At 41.5% G+C, this 12291-nt stretch overlaps 1 long non-coding RNA gene across 1 annotated transcript; it reads right to left on the bottom strand.

The window, feature by feature from the left end:
- Window positions 1–7790: 7790 nt before the first annotated feature.
- LOC146441921 (uncharacterized) lies at window positions 7791–10683 on the bottom strand. Its single transcript, XR_014849541.1, has 5 exons — window positions 10525–10683; window positions 10385–10443; window positions 9088–9164; window positions 8799–8976; window positions 7791–8423 (listed from the first exon to the last, which is right to left on the bottom strand). It is a non-coding gene; the product is annotated as an uncharacterized LOC146441921 (long non-coding RNA).
- Window positions 10684–12291: the final 1608 nt, after the last annotated feature.

The raw sequence follows: 12291 nt of genomic DNA, 5'->3' as shown, positions 1-12291 counted from the left end.
AATGGACTTGGAAAGCAGGCAATAGGATTGTCAATAAAAGGAAATAAAGGTCAAGGTTTCTGAAGGCCAGTGCCAGAATTAAAAATAAATAAATATGTTTGCCAATTATTTAAGAACATAAAGGAGATACTGAAAATTAAAATCTCCAGGTAGGAGGGTATGTGAAAGAAACTTTACAGAACTGATTTCTTCTATGCAATTTTTCTATAAGAAACCTTCTCAGCTCATGGAAATGGCAACAAGAGTGGGAGTAAGAGAAACAAGATTTAATAAAATATTAATGACTCCTAAATAATTCAGAAAAGCCCCCCCCCAACAACAATAAAACATGTAACTACAAAATGTATCGGCAAATGATTGGCATCATGAGATGATTCCTTTCATGCCTGATCAAGAAGTTTTGTAAGTTAGTGCACTTCGTTTAGCTGCTGTCTCCCCACGTTACTCATGATCTACCAGCTCTTGCAGTCCCAGGTGTTAATTACTGTCCTTCAGGTTTTTTAGCTCAGTACAATACAAAGTAAACCAGCTTTAAGTCAAAATAACCTATGAAGACAAAGATTTCCCAATATATCTTCAGATATATCAGCTGCTGTGTAATTACTGTGTAAATAGTGTGTATTCAAATATTATAAAAGTCTGTGCATGTTTTTACAGGTAACTAATATTTAAACATTGGCTAATGTGTCCCACAGTAAGATGATATCACAAAATCTGGAAAACCTCTGAATACTCATACCTGTTGGACATAAAAGTTTCGTGCTGAAATAACAAGACTTTACAACTAGTTTGCCTTATATATGTCTCCTACCACTGAAACACAGCTAATCATGTTAGGGATGTTTTGGACTGGACCAAAGATTTCTGGAGTTGATGGGAATGAACCTATTCATAGAAGGGGAATAAGCCATGAAGAATTTTTCTGAGTAATGTCCCATGTCTTTTCACTGTACCTCTTATAGAGGGTTGGGGAACCATTAAAAAATGTCAAAACTTCAAATTTATTTTTTATTTGGTGGGACAGAAAATGAGTCTGTTCACTATTTTTGTGAGTGACTTCAAGTCAAATGAGGCATTATTTTGTTTTGGGGACATGCACTTGGGATTTGAGATGGTTTTATTCTGTAACTCAGATATATAGAGACACATGATCTGTCTCTCTCTTCCTCTCCATTTCTCCTTCTTCCAACCTAATTTTTGCCAAAATTGATGTCTCCACAAAGTATTTTCCTTTTGACAGAAAACTGCATGCAAGGGAATGATTTTTCAGATCTTTTAACTCAGTCTGACTTTAAGTTCTTGAACATCTTTTTAAAGATAATCATATCAGGCTCTGCTTTCATGGGCATTTTCATGGGCCCCACATTTGGTGGAGTATTGTAGAGATGTTTTTAACTCAGGCCACCTCGCAGGACCTGCAAATAGATTCAAGAAAGGGGGAAGAAGAAGCAGGGGTAGAAAGAAGCACAAGTTGCTCATGTCAAGAAAAATGTTTGTGTCACTGTAGGTTTTGATAGTGCCATGATAATGTGGCCTCTGAAACACTTTACTTCTCAAACAGCTTTGACTATTCCCAGGTTCTTCTTTCCCCAATAACTGCTATTCCACAGTCACACTTACATGCAAGGTGAGAAACATCCATAATAAACTGAAGTGTGGATTGAAAATGTTAAGAAGCATTGTTTTCCCCTGTTGCAGGTTTGTCTGTTTATGTTCCCCTGGAAATATTTAATGACAAAGCACGTTATGCTCACATAGGTTTTGATACAGTCTAAGGCTCAGTGTTCATTATGGGAGTTCTCGCCCCAAAAAAAGGAATCTCTGAAGATATTTCAGGATATATTCATTTATTGAATGTTAGAAGCATTTTTTCCCCTCTGTTGTGGACTTGAAGCCTAAGAAGTAACTTAGATGTTTTCTAAGCAATTCTAGACAGCCAAAGTAAGCACACTGCTGGTAGGGACACATACTGTAAAATGTGTGTGTTCAACACAGCCAGAAGAGCAAAGAACACTCTGAGATACACTGCACTGCTCATTAGAGCAGAAACTTCCTGAGAGGCTCCACTAAGGAACATACATTTAGCCAATACCTTTGGAGAGAGGTGTATTAACATTTTTCCCATGGCAGTGCCAGATGTTAAACAGATTTGCATACTGCCCAGTTTTAGAAGAGATTTCTACAAAGAAATACTAAAAAAAAAGGAGTAATTTTCAGTTGCTAAAGATAGCCACTCACCAAATGAATTAAGGCAAACCTGAGTGGCTGTGGCCACATTTCCTTGTGGTTATAGACGTACCAAGCACTCCCCAATCTCTGCTCCCACATGCCCTGCACTGTTGGCTGGAAGTTACTGCACTCTAGGCTTTAGCAGAAGAGCTGCTCCTGCAGCTCCTCCCTGGCTTGCGTGGGTCCAAATGAGCCACATTAACCAACTGAAATAGATCCTTGCTAGCACAGCTGGGTGTTAGTGAGTCAGGTTAGAGAGAGTTCATACAGCCCTACTGAAAAATCTGCAGAGGCACTGTGCTCCAGCAAGGGCGACGATGGGTTAGCTGGGGTGCTCTAAGGGCAGAAATCCACTGAGCTGGCAATGATCTGGGGACAAGGAACATGTCCATTGATTTTCCATGCAATTCCTGCAGAAGAATCATCTTGATTCAGTGGAGCATTAAAGCATGTATTTGCACATCCCTAAGATGAATGGGATGGAAGTTGAATGAGCCCAGGATGCAAGTTCTGCTGCTTTCAACAGAGCAAGATTCATCCATTGTATATAAGTACTTTGCACAAAGGTCCTTGGGACACTCTATTTGCTCCAAGTACAAGAGCAAGTACTTTCAGCTAATCAAAGACTGAATCCATCTTTCAATGAGAAGTGTGCACCCCTGTGACACAACTGCATCCCCTTCTGCTCCTACATGGGCCAAATAGTCAACATGCCAAATACAAAACTTAAAAGGAATGGAAATCAAAACGACCCTCTTGCATCTGCACCAGCAATTCCACCTCAGGGGCTTACAGCACCCCAGTTACTACTGTATTTAGGCACCTCATGTATTTATCCTCAGAAATACTCCATGGGATGAGGCAGTGCTGCTAATACAGCAGTACTGACAGCTCAGTGAGGACAAATGGGTGCACAGGGCCACACAAGTAGTTCACCTTCAGGTCTTACTCTTCCACAGCTCAGTCTAATGCTCCCATGCTCAAGACCATGTCCCCTCTCACCAAACATTGTACAGAAAGTGTATTGCCTTGTGTGCATCATATTTTAACTGCATGAAAAGAGATCTGACTACCATATTCAAACCCACCCTAGAAAACTACTATTGCCAAAAAACACTACACAGAGGTTTTATGAAGCTCTTCTTCAGAGGGAGACAAAAGATTGCTGTGATAGGTAAAAGAGGAAAATGTTGCTGGAGAAGCATTGTAGGAAGTCAAAACTCAATACTGATGATGAGGCGTTGGGCTACAGAAAGTGCTTCAGAGGGTGCTTTCCCAGCTCTTAAGCAGAAGGAAATGGTGGCTGTTGTGCATTGCTGGAATGGACTGTTAGACTTGCACAGCACTTAACAACATCTGATGTTGGTTCATGCCTGAACTGCTCAGGCACTACCTCTCTGTAAATACAACTTTAATCTCAACCTCATAAAGTCTTTCAAAAATCTGAGCTACAAGTGAAGAGCTTTGGAGCAGCAAAAATGAAGCTAAGTGGAGCATTATACTCTCTTATAGCTGAAAACATGGAATAAAGAAAAATGTGAAAAAAAATTCGGAAAAAGATCTTAGGAAGTTCCTATTCTACCCCTTTGTCTTTGTAACTCTATGGCATCTTGCCCTGTTTATTCCACCTCTAACATGGGCTTAAGGATCTCTGATGAAAGAAATACTGCAACCTCTACAAGCAATTTCTCCCATTTCATTACAGTCCTGGTTAGAAAGGATTCCTAAAGTCAAGACTCTTTCTATTATTTAATTGATTCACCATGGATGTGGCAGAGCATTCTTGTGCCCTGTAACAACCTTTTACATATCTGAGGACTAGTGTTAAATCCATTCTCAGCCTTTTCTTCTTTAGATTAAAACAACCCTAGATTTTAAAATCTTTCTTCCAAAGTCACCTTTTGCTCAACCCTTTCCTCCTCTATGTTTGGGTTTTTTTGTTCTTTTTTGAATTTACCTCCCCTGTCCCAACCCAAGGCTATACACAGCATTTCAGCCAAGACATCAGTTCTGTGAAGAGATAGAAGAGTAATTTTTAGTAGAAAAAATAGGATTTTGGTAAAAATTGCACTGACTACTTACCTGCCACTTGCCATGTCATCCACTGCACTGCACTGAGGCAGACCTTCACAGGATTTAATGATAAATACTTTTGTTTTGATCATAAACCACTATAATTGCAATGCAAAAAAATTTCTATCTTCCCTAAAATCTCTTCTATCAGGTAGAAGAGTGTCAAAACCTCGCTAAAGTCAAGGTGCGTATCATCTGCAGATTCCCATTACCCACAAGGCCCATTACACAGCCAGGAAAGAAAATAAGGCTCATTTGACATAGTATGATACATAAATATTGATTTCCAGATGCTTTACTTCTTACAGAATTTTTTTGAGGGTTGAAGTTAATTTGACTTCTTCAGTAACTCAGTTCCCCCTTTTGCTTAAAAAAAGGCACAATATTGTGCTTTTCTAGCTATCTAGTTCTTCATTCCCTCTCCACAGGTTCCCAAGAACACTACTAATGACTCTGAGAGAGTTTCAGACAGTCCTTTAAGTATCCCGTACAAAATTCATCAGGCTCAAAGGAATTTTTAAAAAATGAAGTTAAATTAATATCCTTTACTTATTCTTGCCCTTTTCTGGGGAAGTATTTTTTTAATTGTTTCTGATTTTAATCATGCATGCTCACCACTGACCGTCCAATTGAAGAGGATGCAGGAACCCCACTTCACACACAGGCCTTCTCTGCACCTTTTTTGCCTCATGATCATTCAGTTGACACTGCTCTTGGCTTACCTCTTACTCCCAATGCACATGAAGAATGGTTTCTTCTTACCTTTGGTATCGCTGCCTAATAGTGGCTCAGTCTGCCTTCCAGCTTTTCTTGTTCTTACCAGGAGCAGTCCTTACATGCTCCTGGTAATCTTTCATACTCAGTCCATAGTATTTGAGCATGGCTTCTTTCTTCTGTGCAGCCCATGCACATGGTGTTCAGGCTGTCTCCTGCTGCAGGCACTTTCCAGCACTGTCAAAGCCCCCTTGCCACCACTAAAAGCTGCTCTGTCTTGATCAGATCTGTGGCCAGTTGCTGTGACACTCCCACCATGTAAGCACCTGAGGTCTTTTCCTCTGTAATTATTATCTATAAAATTTTCAGGTGGTTTTAGTCTTCCCTACATGCCAGGTTTCCAGCAAGTTAGTGGATCCAAGCTGAGGCAACACCTCTCTTGTTATCTCCTTGCCTGCTCTCCCTTTCATATTACTATTCAAGTCATGCCAATTATCCCACCAAAGCTCTGTTACGCCAATTAAGTCATAATTTTGATCTTGTATTAAGACTCCAGCTCCACCTGTTTATCCCAAATATTTTTTCCATTAGTATACAGACATCTAAAGCATTCAGTGGACTGATTCTCTACTCCCCGCGTCTCTCCTGTGACCCTATTTGAATACCAACATCACTGAAATTTTAGGTCCCTATCAGGCTGCTCTTGTTTATGCTAACTTTTCTTTTTTCCTAGTCAACTCCTCCCTCGATCTTACTTTAAAGCCCTTCTAACTAGGTTAGCAGTTTGCTGGATCAACAGCATGGAGCCAGTGCAGCAGGAAAACCTGAACCTCTTCCAGTAGGATCTCAGGCAATGGCAGGTAGCACCCCTTCCTCCCCACACTTGCTTCCCTGATCCAGCAAACAGTAAACCTCCTCTCTTCCCATCAGAAGAGGGTCATCAACTTTCTCAGCTACTCCTTATTTTGGGGGACAGCTGGCTACAAATCTCGTATCTGGGGTCGTGTGCATGATTTTTCCTTAGCATTAGGATTTAAATATCACTTTGCTGAAAAGCATGCCTGTTCTTAATCTCCCCATCTGCCTCAGGAGGGAGCCAACTCCTGCAACCCTACCTGTGGGGAAGCTGTTTCCTTCTCCACTGATGGTGCTGCTCCCTGCTCTAGGTAGCCACTCTCTGTGCCTAGAGGTGTCCTCACCCACTGTGTCCTCAGGCCCTCCTGACTCCTTTTCCTGAAGCTGCCTGACTTGTCACCAAAGACACACAGGGATACAAGCAGCTTTCCTACCTTCCCCACTGGAAGGGAGAGAGAAGCCTCATTCCTTGTAAATCCAACCCAGTACATTGTCTGAGTCATTCAGGATTAGCATTCCCCACCTGAGATGCACCTCCCTGGTGCAGACCAAAGTCAAAGCTTGTCTTAATGTATGGGTACAGCCAGACTGATCTCACTCCACCCTTAAACTGAGAGGTAGAAAGCAGCTCTTCTCTGGCAACAGGCTAGATGCTCCAGGGGGTAACTTCTGTTCATGGCCGTCAGTATCAGCCTGGGCACAAACCCACGACGAGATAGCTTCAGCCAGTCCTTTAAATATCCTATACAAAATTCATCATACCCAGAGGACTAGAAAACACTGGAGAAGGGAGCCTTACAGCTTTCACATCACAGCTAGCTCATCAAGCTGACCTGCTTGGAGTCCAGGCAATGCGAGTGCATATCCCACTGCTTCTCTTCAGGCAGGCCTGTTTAAAAAATACTCTTCTGCCTCATTTTTGTAAATGTAGAAGATGACAATCCTGCCACTGCAGCCAGCCTTGTAATTTATTTTTCCCCTCCAACTATGTTATGTTCTAATGAAAGAACATTTTGTTTAGCATGTGAAATGGTAAATATCTCAAATCATTGCAAAACATACAATAGTTGCATTTTGTTATAAACAATGAGTACCCACTAGGAAAACACTAGATGAATGAAACCCTCTTCCTTTTCCTGTTGACTATGCGTGCTTTGCTTTCAGGCAAAACAGCATTTGCCTCCAAGACCTGATTCACCATTCTTTCCCAGCACTTGCTATCGACGTAACTTCCCAAGTTATTGTTATTCCTCTTATTGATTATTACTGCCAATACACATAAAGCTTATACCAGCATACAGCTTCTCCAAAGGCAGTGCAAATGTCCTCACATGAAATCTGATCACTCACTCACAAAGGCTGGGGAAGGTGTGAAAAACTAGCAGTAATAAATGGGGTACCAATTGTACTAGAACTATTGTAGTCTATGCACCTGTTTATCTGAATGTGTTATTTTATACAGAATGGGGAATTTCTAACATTGTAGTTACTGCTGGAACTGAGTTGGACACATCAAAGTGATAATTATCATGTTCTAGAAATCCTTATTTTTGATGATGAGGTTTTTTAAGCCTATAACAACACACAGCTCCAATTGCAAAAGCTTAAAATTGCCTCTTCAGTAGAAGCAGAGCTTTGATTTCATCTAATTTGACCCTTCCACTGCACTTATAAGTGCACTCCAGTGTGGCTAGAGATAAAAACTTTGAAATTTAAATGTGCAACTTGCAGCTGAGGTTGAATTTGCGAGCTAGGACACAGAGTACCTTTTGATGAGCAGCAGTTTTCATTACAGCTGTCAGAAAATACCTCCCCATTAGGAAGCGATGAGTACATTTAATTCAAGTCCAACCCTTCCAACATCATCACTTACAGACACTCTTCTGCTCTGTGAGTGAGGTTCTAATAATACACTGAGCCATGTGGGACACACCAGGGTGATTAATGCTTGGATGTGAACATGTACTGCACAGAGTATATATTTCCCCCTTAAATGAATATATCTGGTTTTCATTGATATTGAGGTAGATTTGCTCTGTACTTGCTCACATGAGGAAGCCTAGAACTGTGGGATCTATCATTCAGTAATAGCTCCTGATAACACTAACACTTGGAACATGGCAAAGTAAAAAATGTGAATTCATATTCACTTTTAATAAACTGGGGTAATTAGTCAGTTGAAATGCAATAGAAAGTGACAGCCTGTGACACATAAAAGACTGCAGACTGACAAAGACAGAGCTATTCTTCATTGCACTAACATCCGTTTCTTCATCAACATTGAATTTTTTCAGTCTCTTGGCATTTCAATTACATTATAAAATGAAGGGCTAAAATCCTGTCTCTGCATTTTTTCCTCTCCTCTTTGAAACTAAAGTAAAGAGAAGAGAATAGAAGAGAAACCCCCTCCTCAATTTGCTTCTGTATCCCCTAGAAAGATGTCAGTGGGCCACGGCATCCACAGTACCTGAGGTGCATGCAGGAAAAGGTGTTCAAGCCTTGACTTCATCAAGGTGCTGCTGGGACTGTGAAATCCCACCTAAGGGAACTGCCTGGAAGACAGTGAAAATGGGGCAAAATAGGTAAAAAACCCAGCAAAACCCTTTATGACTGAAACAAACATAACCATGAAACTCAAGATGCTTTAAACACCCTTTTTGCGAGCATCATCAGTATTTCCCTCTGCAGCCCCAGTGCCCAGCACCTAATTAGTATCTAATGGGCCAATTGGGTAACTCATTTGTAACAGAAGTGGATGTCATGTTTCCACCTCACCTGCTTCCCCTTTCCCCAGTGCTTCCATCCCTTGTTGGGCTGCAGGATGCTGGGAGCTGTGGTTAGCAGCACAGTTGGCAGGGCAGTGACCTCACCCACTAGGGATGCAGTCTCATGGTACTCCAGCAGAGCAGGTCTGCCTTCCAGCTCACCTTTTGGGAGCAGCAGCAGGTCAGATGGCTCTGCCTAAAATATCCCTGGTTCTCAGTTTCCTCTTTTTCATAATAGTTTTGGTAAAGTCCTCATCTGGGGACATGAATGGTGCTGTCTAGCAGATGGATATGATGAGCAGCAACACTTGTGTCTTTTCAGCATTTGGTGTGGTTAAGCCTGTATAGGGAGAAGCATTATCTTTTATTTGATCACCTGGGAAAATGGTCAGAAACAGATCAGATTCCATGCACAGGAGTCCTTCCTCGGGACTGAAACAGCCTCACTCACCTCCTGGGATCAGCCTGGTGACCAGAATACTGCTACTCTTCCCACTCCTCAGGTTCCCTGGAAATCTTACCATAGGCCTCCAGCAGAGGAAAAGAAGTGAAAAGAAAGTATTTTTACATAAGGAACAAATGACATTTAAATCCTCTTTTTAAATGACACATGGGCATTTTGCTGTGCAAAGCCTCAGTTTGTTGACTGGTGAAAGATCAATGACTTACCTCCCAGGCACGCTATTTTGTTAATTTTTGTATATTGTTTTCAGAGGCTCAGATGGAAGGCATCAAGGTTGAGCTGTATAATTTTCTCAGAAGCCTCATGGTCTCATTTGCTTCATTCACATGTCAAGGCAGCTTTTAATTTCTTGGTTGTGGGGCTCAAGTCTTAAAATATACCAGCAGCCAGAAGGTCCCCTTTAAGTACCGGTATGAAAGGGTCAGGTTTTCAACTGTTTCTAGTCTCCTGCAGTTCCTATTGTTTTAACAGAGGTGTGCTGTTCAAAAAACTTAGCTCCCAGCTGTAGGCATGAGCACTTCTACTGCTGCTAATACTTCACAGCACAGTCACTACTTCTATCACCTCAGTGAAAAATGGACTAGAGGGGATTTGTAGCCTAACTAGCATCCATGGGAAAATGGTGATAATCTGAACTGCCTCCACTGCCTACCTTTGAGTCTTATTTTCAGTGAAAAAGAAGTATAATCTTTGCTGGAGTGAAATAAGCAATCATATATTTTAAATAGATCTTACAAGTCTCAGAGATAGTAAAAGGCAAAAATATATTAGCAGCATTATTGGAATTATTCATTTGTGAACGGTTTTGCTAAAAAGTGTAGCCCTGAGGTGTTCCTCTCAGTCCTTCCATCTGTCCCTGAGGTGCTCTGCAGAAGGTGCAACATGAGCACTGTGACAGGTTGCTGAAGGCACCTCTTTTCCACTCTCTAGCTGGACTTATGTCTGATATTTTCCTTCTATTGATAGTAAAGTGTGTTTTGATAACTGGGTAAACCAAAATTCTGAATTTTAAGCAGTCAGGAATATGAACTTGAACCTAAACTTATAAATTTGAAATTCATTTCTTATAAATGTTTTTTTCTAGTAAAATTTACCTGTATGAATTAATCTTTCAAAAGAGTCATGAAAAAGTTGGATGTGAAGTGCAGGGCAGTTCCTCAAGTGGCATGAGGTATTGACTCAGACATCAACACCAGAGAAACTAAATAATTTTGCACCAGCTGAGGGCTCTGCATATTTTTTTTAAAACTCAGGGAACTTTACACAGATGGGACTTTATTCGTACCTTGTTCAGCCAGCAATATTCATGGTCAGAAATAGAGTGTTCGTTCCTCTGCCAGGTCACTACAGAAGTGAGATAAATGTGCAGATGATGATGAAGTCTTAATCGTGGTTTACTTTTAACCCTTAGATTTTGTTCATTACCTCTTGAGTTACTCGTTCTAGCAAATCATCTTGGCTCTGGCAGAAAATACGAAGGAAATAAACTGGAGCCTGTTTTCACCTTAAGCGGCCAAGTGGTTAAAGGACTGGCATGTAAACAGCTCTGCTGCACCTATGCTGTATTATGGAGTCCAGTGGGATTCAGCTTTAATCTTGAGAGGGAGTGTGAGGGGTTTGTTTTTCACAGGGGCTTTAGCCTACAGTTAAGTGCAAACACCTGCTGAAGTACTGGTAATTAGTAGGTAATTAGTAGCTAATGTTCTTAGAATTTAAAAAGAAAAGCTTACATAAGTAATTACTTACTATTTCTTATAATGTGCTGCTTTTCCTGAGATTTCATATCCCCAGAACATTTGCCAAGTTCCTAGGTTCCTCAACATACTAAATTGTTTATTAATTACACACGTATATTGCTTGTAGAAAAAATAAAATGCATTAAAACGCTGGAAACAGGAGTGAGTTATCTTTTAAATTACAGCACAAGACTCGTTGGAAATGACAGAATTCACAGAGGATAACAGCTTTAGGAGGAGCATTAATTTGGGGCTGGGGGAGGAGGATGGTGGTGGCTGGAGCAGTGAAAGCAACAGCTGGATAGCCCTGAATGAGTTTCTTTCGCTTGGATAGGGGATAGAGAGACACAAAGTAGGAAGCAGCCTTTGTGGTGGGTGTTTTGCTCAGGCCAGTAAATGTATAGCACAGCTGCAAACCCCCAACTGGATTCATGCTGTCCCAGCTCTATTCACAAATTTCAGGTGTGCTAAGAGTTAGGGGCTTCTCTGACTCCACAGCAAAGTGGTTTGAGTTGTATTTCCCCTCTTGTAGAAGGATCATTTCTGGATCAATGGGAGACTAAAACATCTGCCTTGTCAAACTCTTTCTGCAGTCAGTACTTGCCATTTTCATACATGAGAACACTTCAGGCAAAGCTTTTCTACATGCTTGAGACGAGGACTCGGAGATGATGCAGCTATTGAGGCTGTGATTTACCAGCTGCCAGCCTGGTTTTTGCAGTATGGGACATGCTTTATACAGAGGCAGAAGAGCGGAGTGCTTGCTGAGTCCCCATCTGGGACTGGGTGATGCTTACCATGTGTCCTTGTGCAGGACCCTGCTTGCAGCTCAGTGTGAGCCCCATCCTCTGGGGCAGTGGGGTACATGCACCTCATCTTCTTTGATGAGCATTCTCCTTTGAGGTGCAGCACAGGCAAGAGCAGGTTCAGTAACAGCAAGGAACATGCAAAGGCAAATTGGAGATCTACAGAAAAAAAAAGAAGTGAAAAGAAAGTATTTTTACATGAGAAACAAATGGCATTTAAATCCTCTTTTTAAATGACACATGGGCATTTTGCTGTGCAAAGCCTCAGTTTGCTGACTGGTGAAAGATCAATGGCTTACCTCCTTAGTCCTTGCAGGGAAGAGGTTTAATGTCAACCTCCTAGCTCCTGCACTGGAAGGGACACAAAAGCCTTGAGATCTGCCATCTTCCCTGAAGTCGTGCTGTGCAGCAAGGCTGTGGTGACAGCAGAGCTCTCTCAGGATCTTCTCATGTAGGACAGGGGCTTTTGGGAGAGCTGACATGGGAAAACCTCCTTGCCTCTCAAGGAAGTTTGTCATCTTGAAGGAGCAGCCTTCCAGACAATGACCCTGGTGATGATGGGGAATGGTCCTGGAGATAACTTCCTTTTTCCTGTTTCACTCTACTTCACTTAGGACTTCCTAAACTAAGAGCTTGTGGGACAGTCTGGA

Source organism: Lichenostomus cassidix, chromosome 2, assembly GCF_008360975.1.
Source record: "Lichenostomus cassidix isolate B80296 chromosome 2, HeHo_3.0, whole genome shotgun sequence".
NCBI lineage: Eukaryota > Metazoa > Chordata > Aves > Passeriformes > Meliphagidae > Lichenostomus > Lichenostomus cassidix.
The sequence above is the reverse complement of the archived record's forward strand: the minus strand, read 5'-3'. Positions and strand labels throughout refer to the sequence as shown.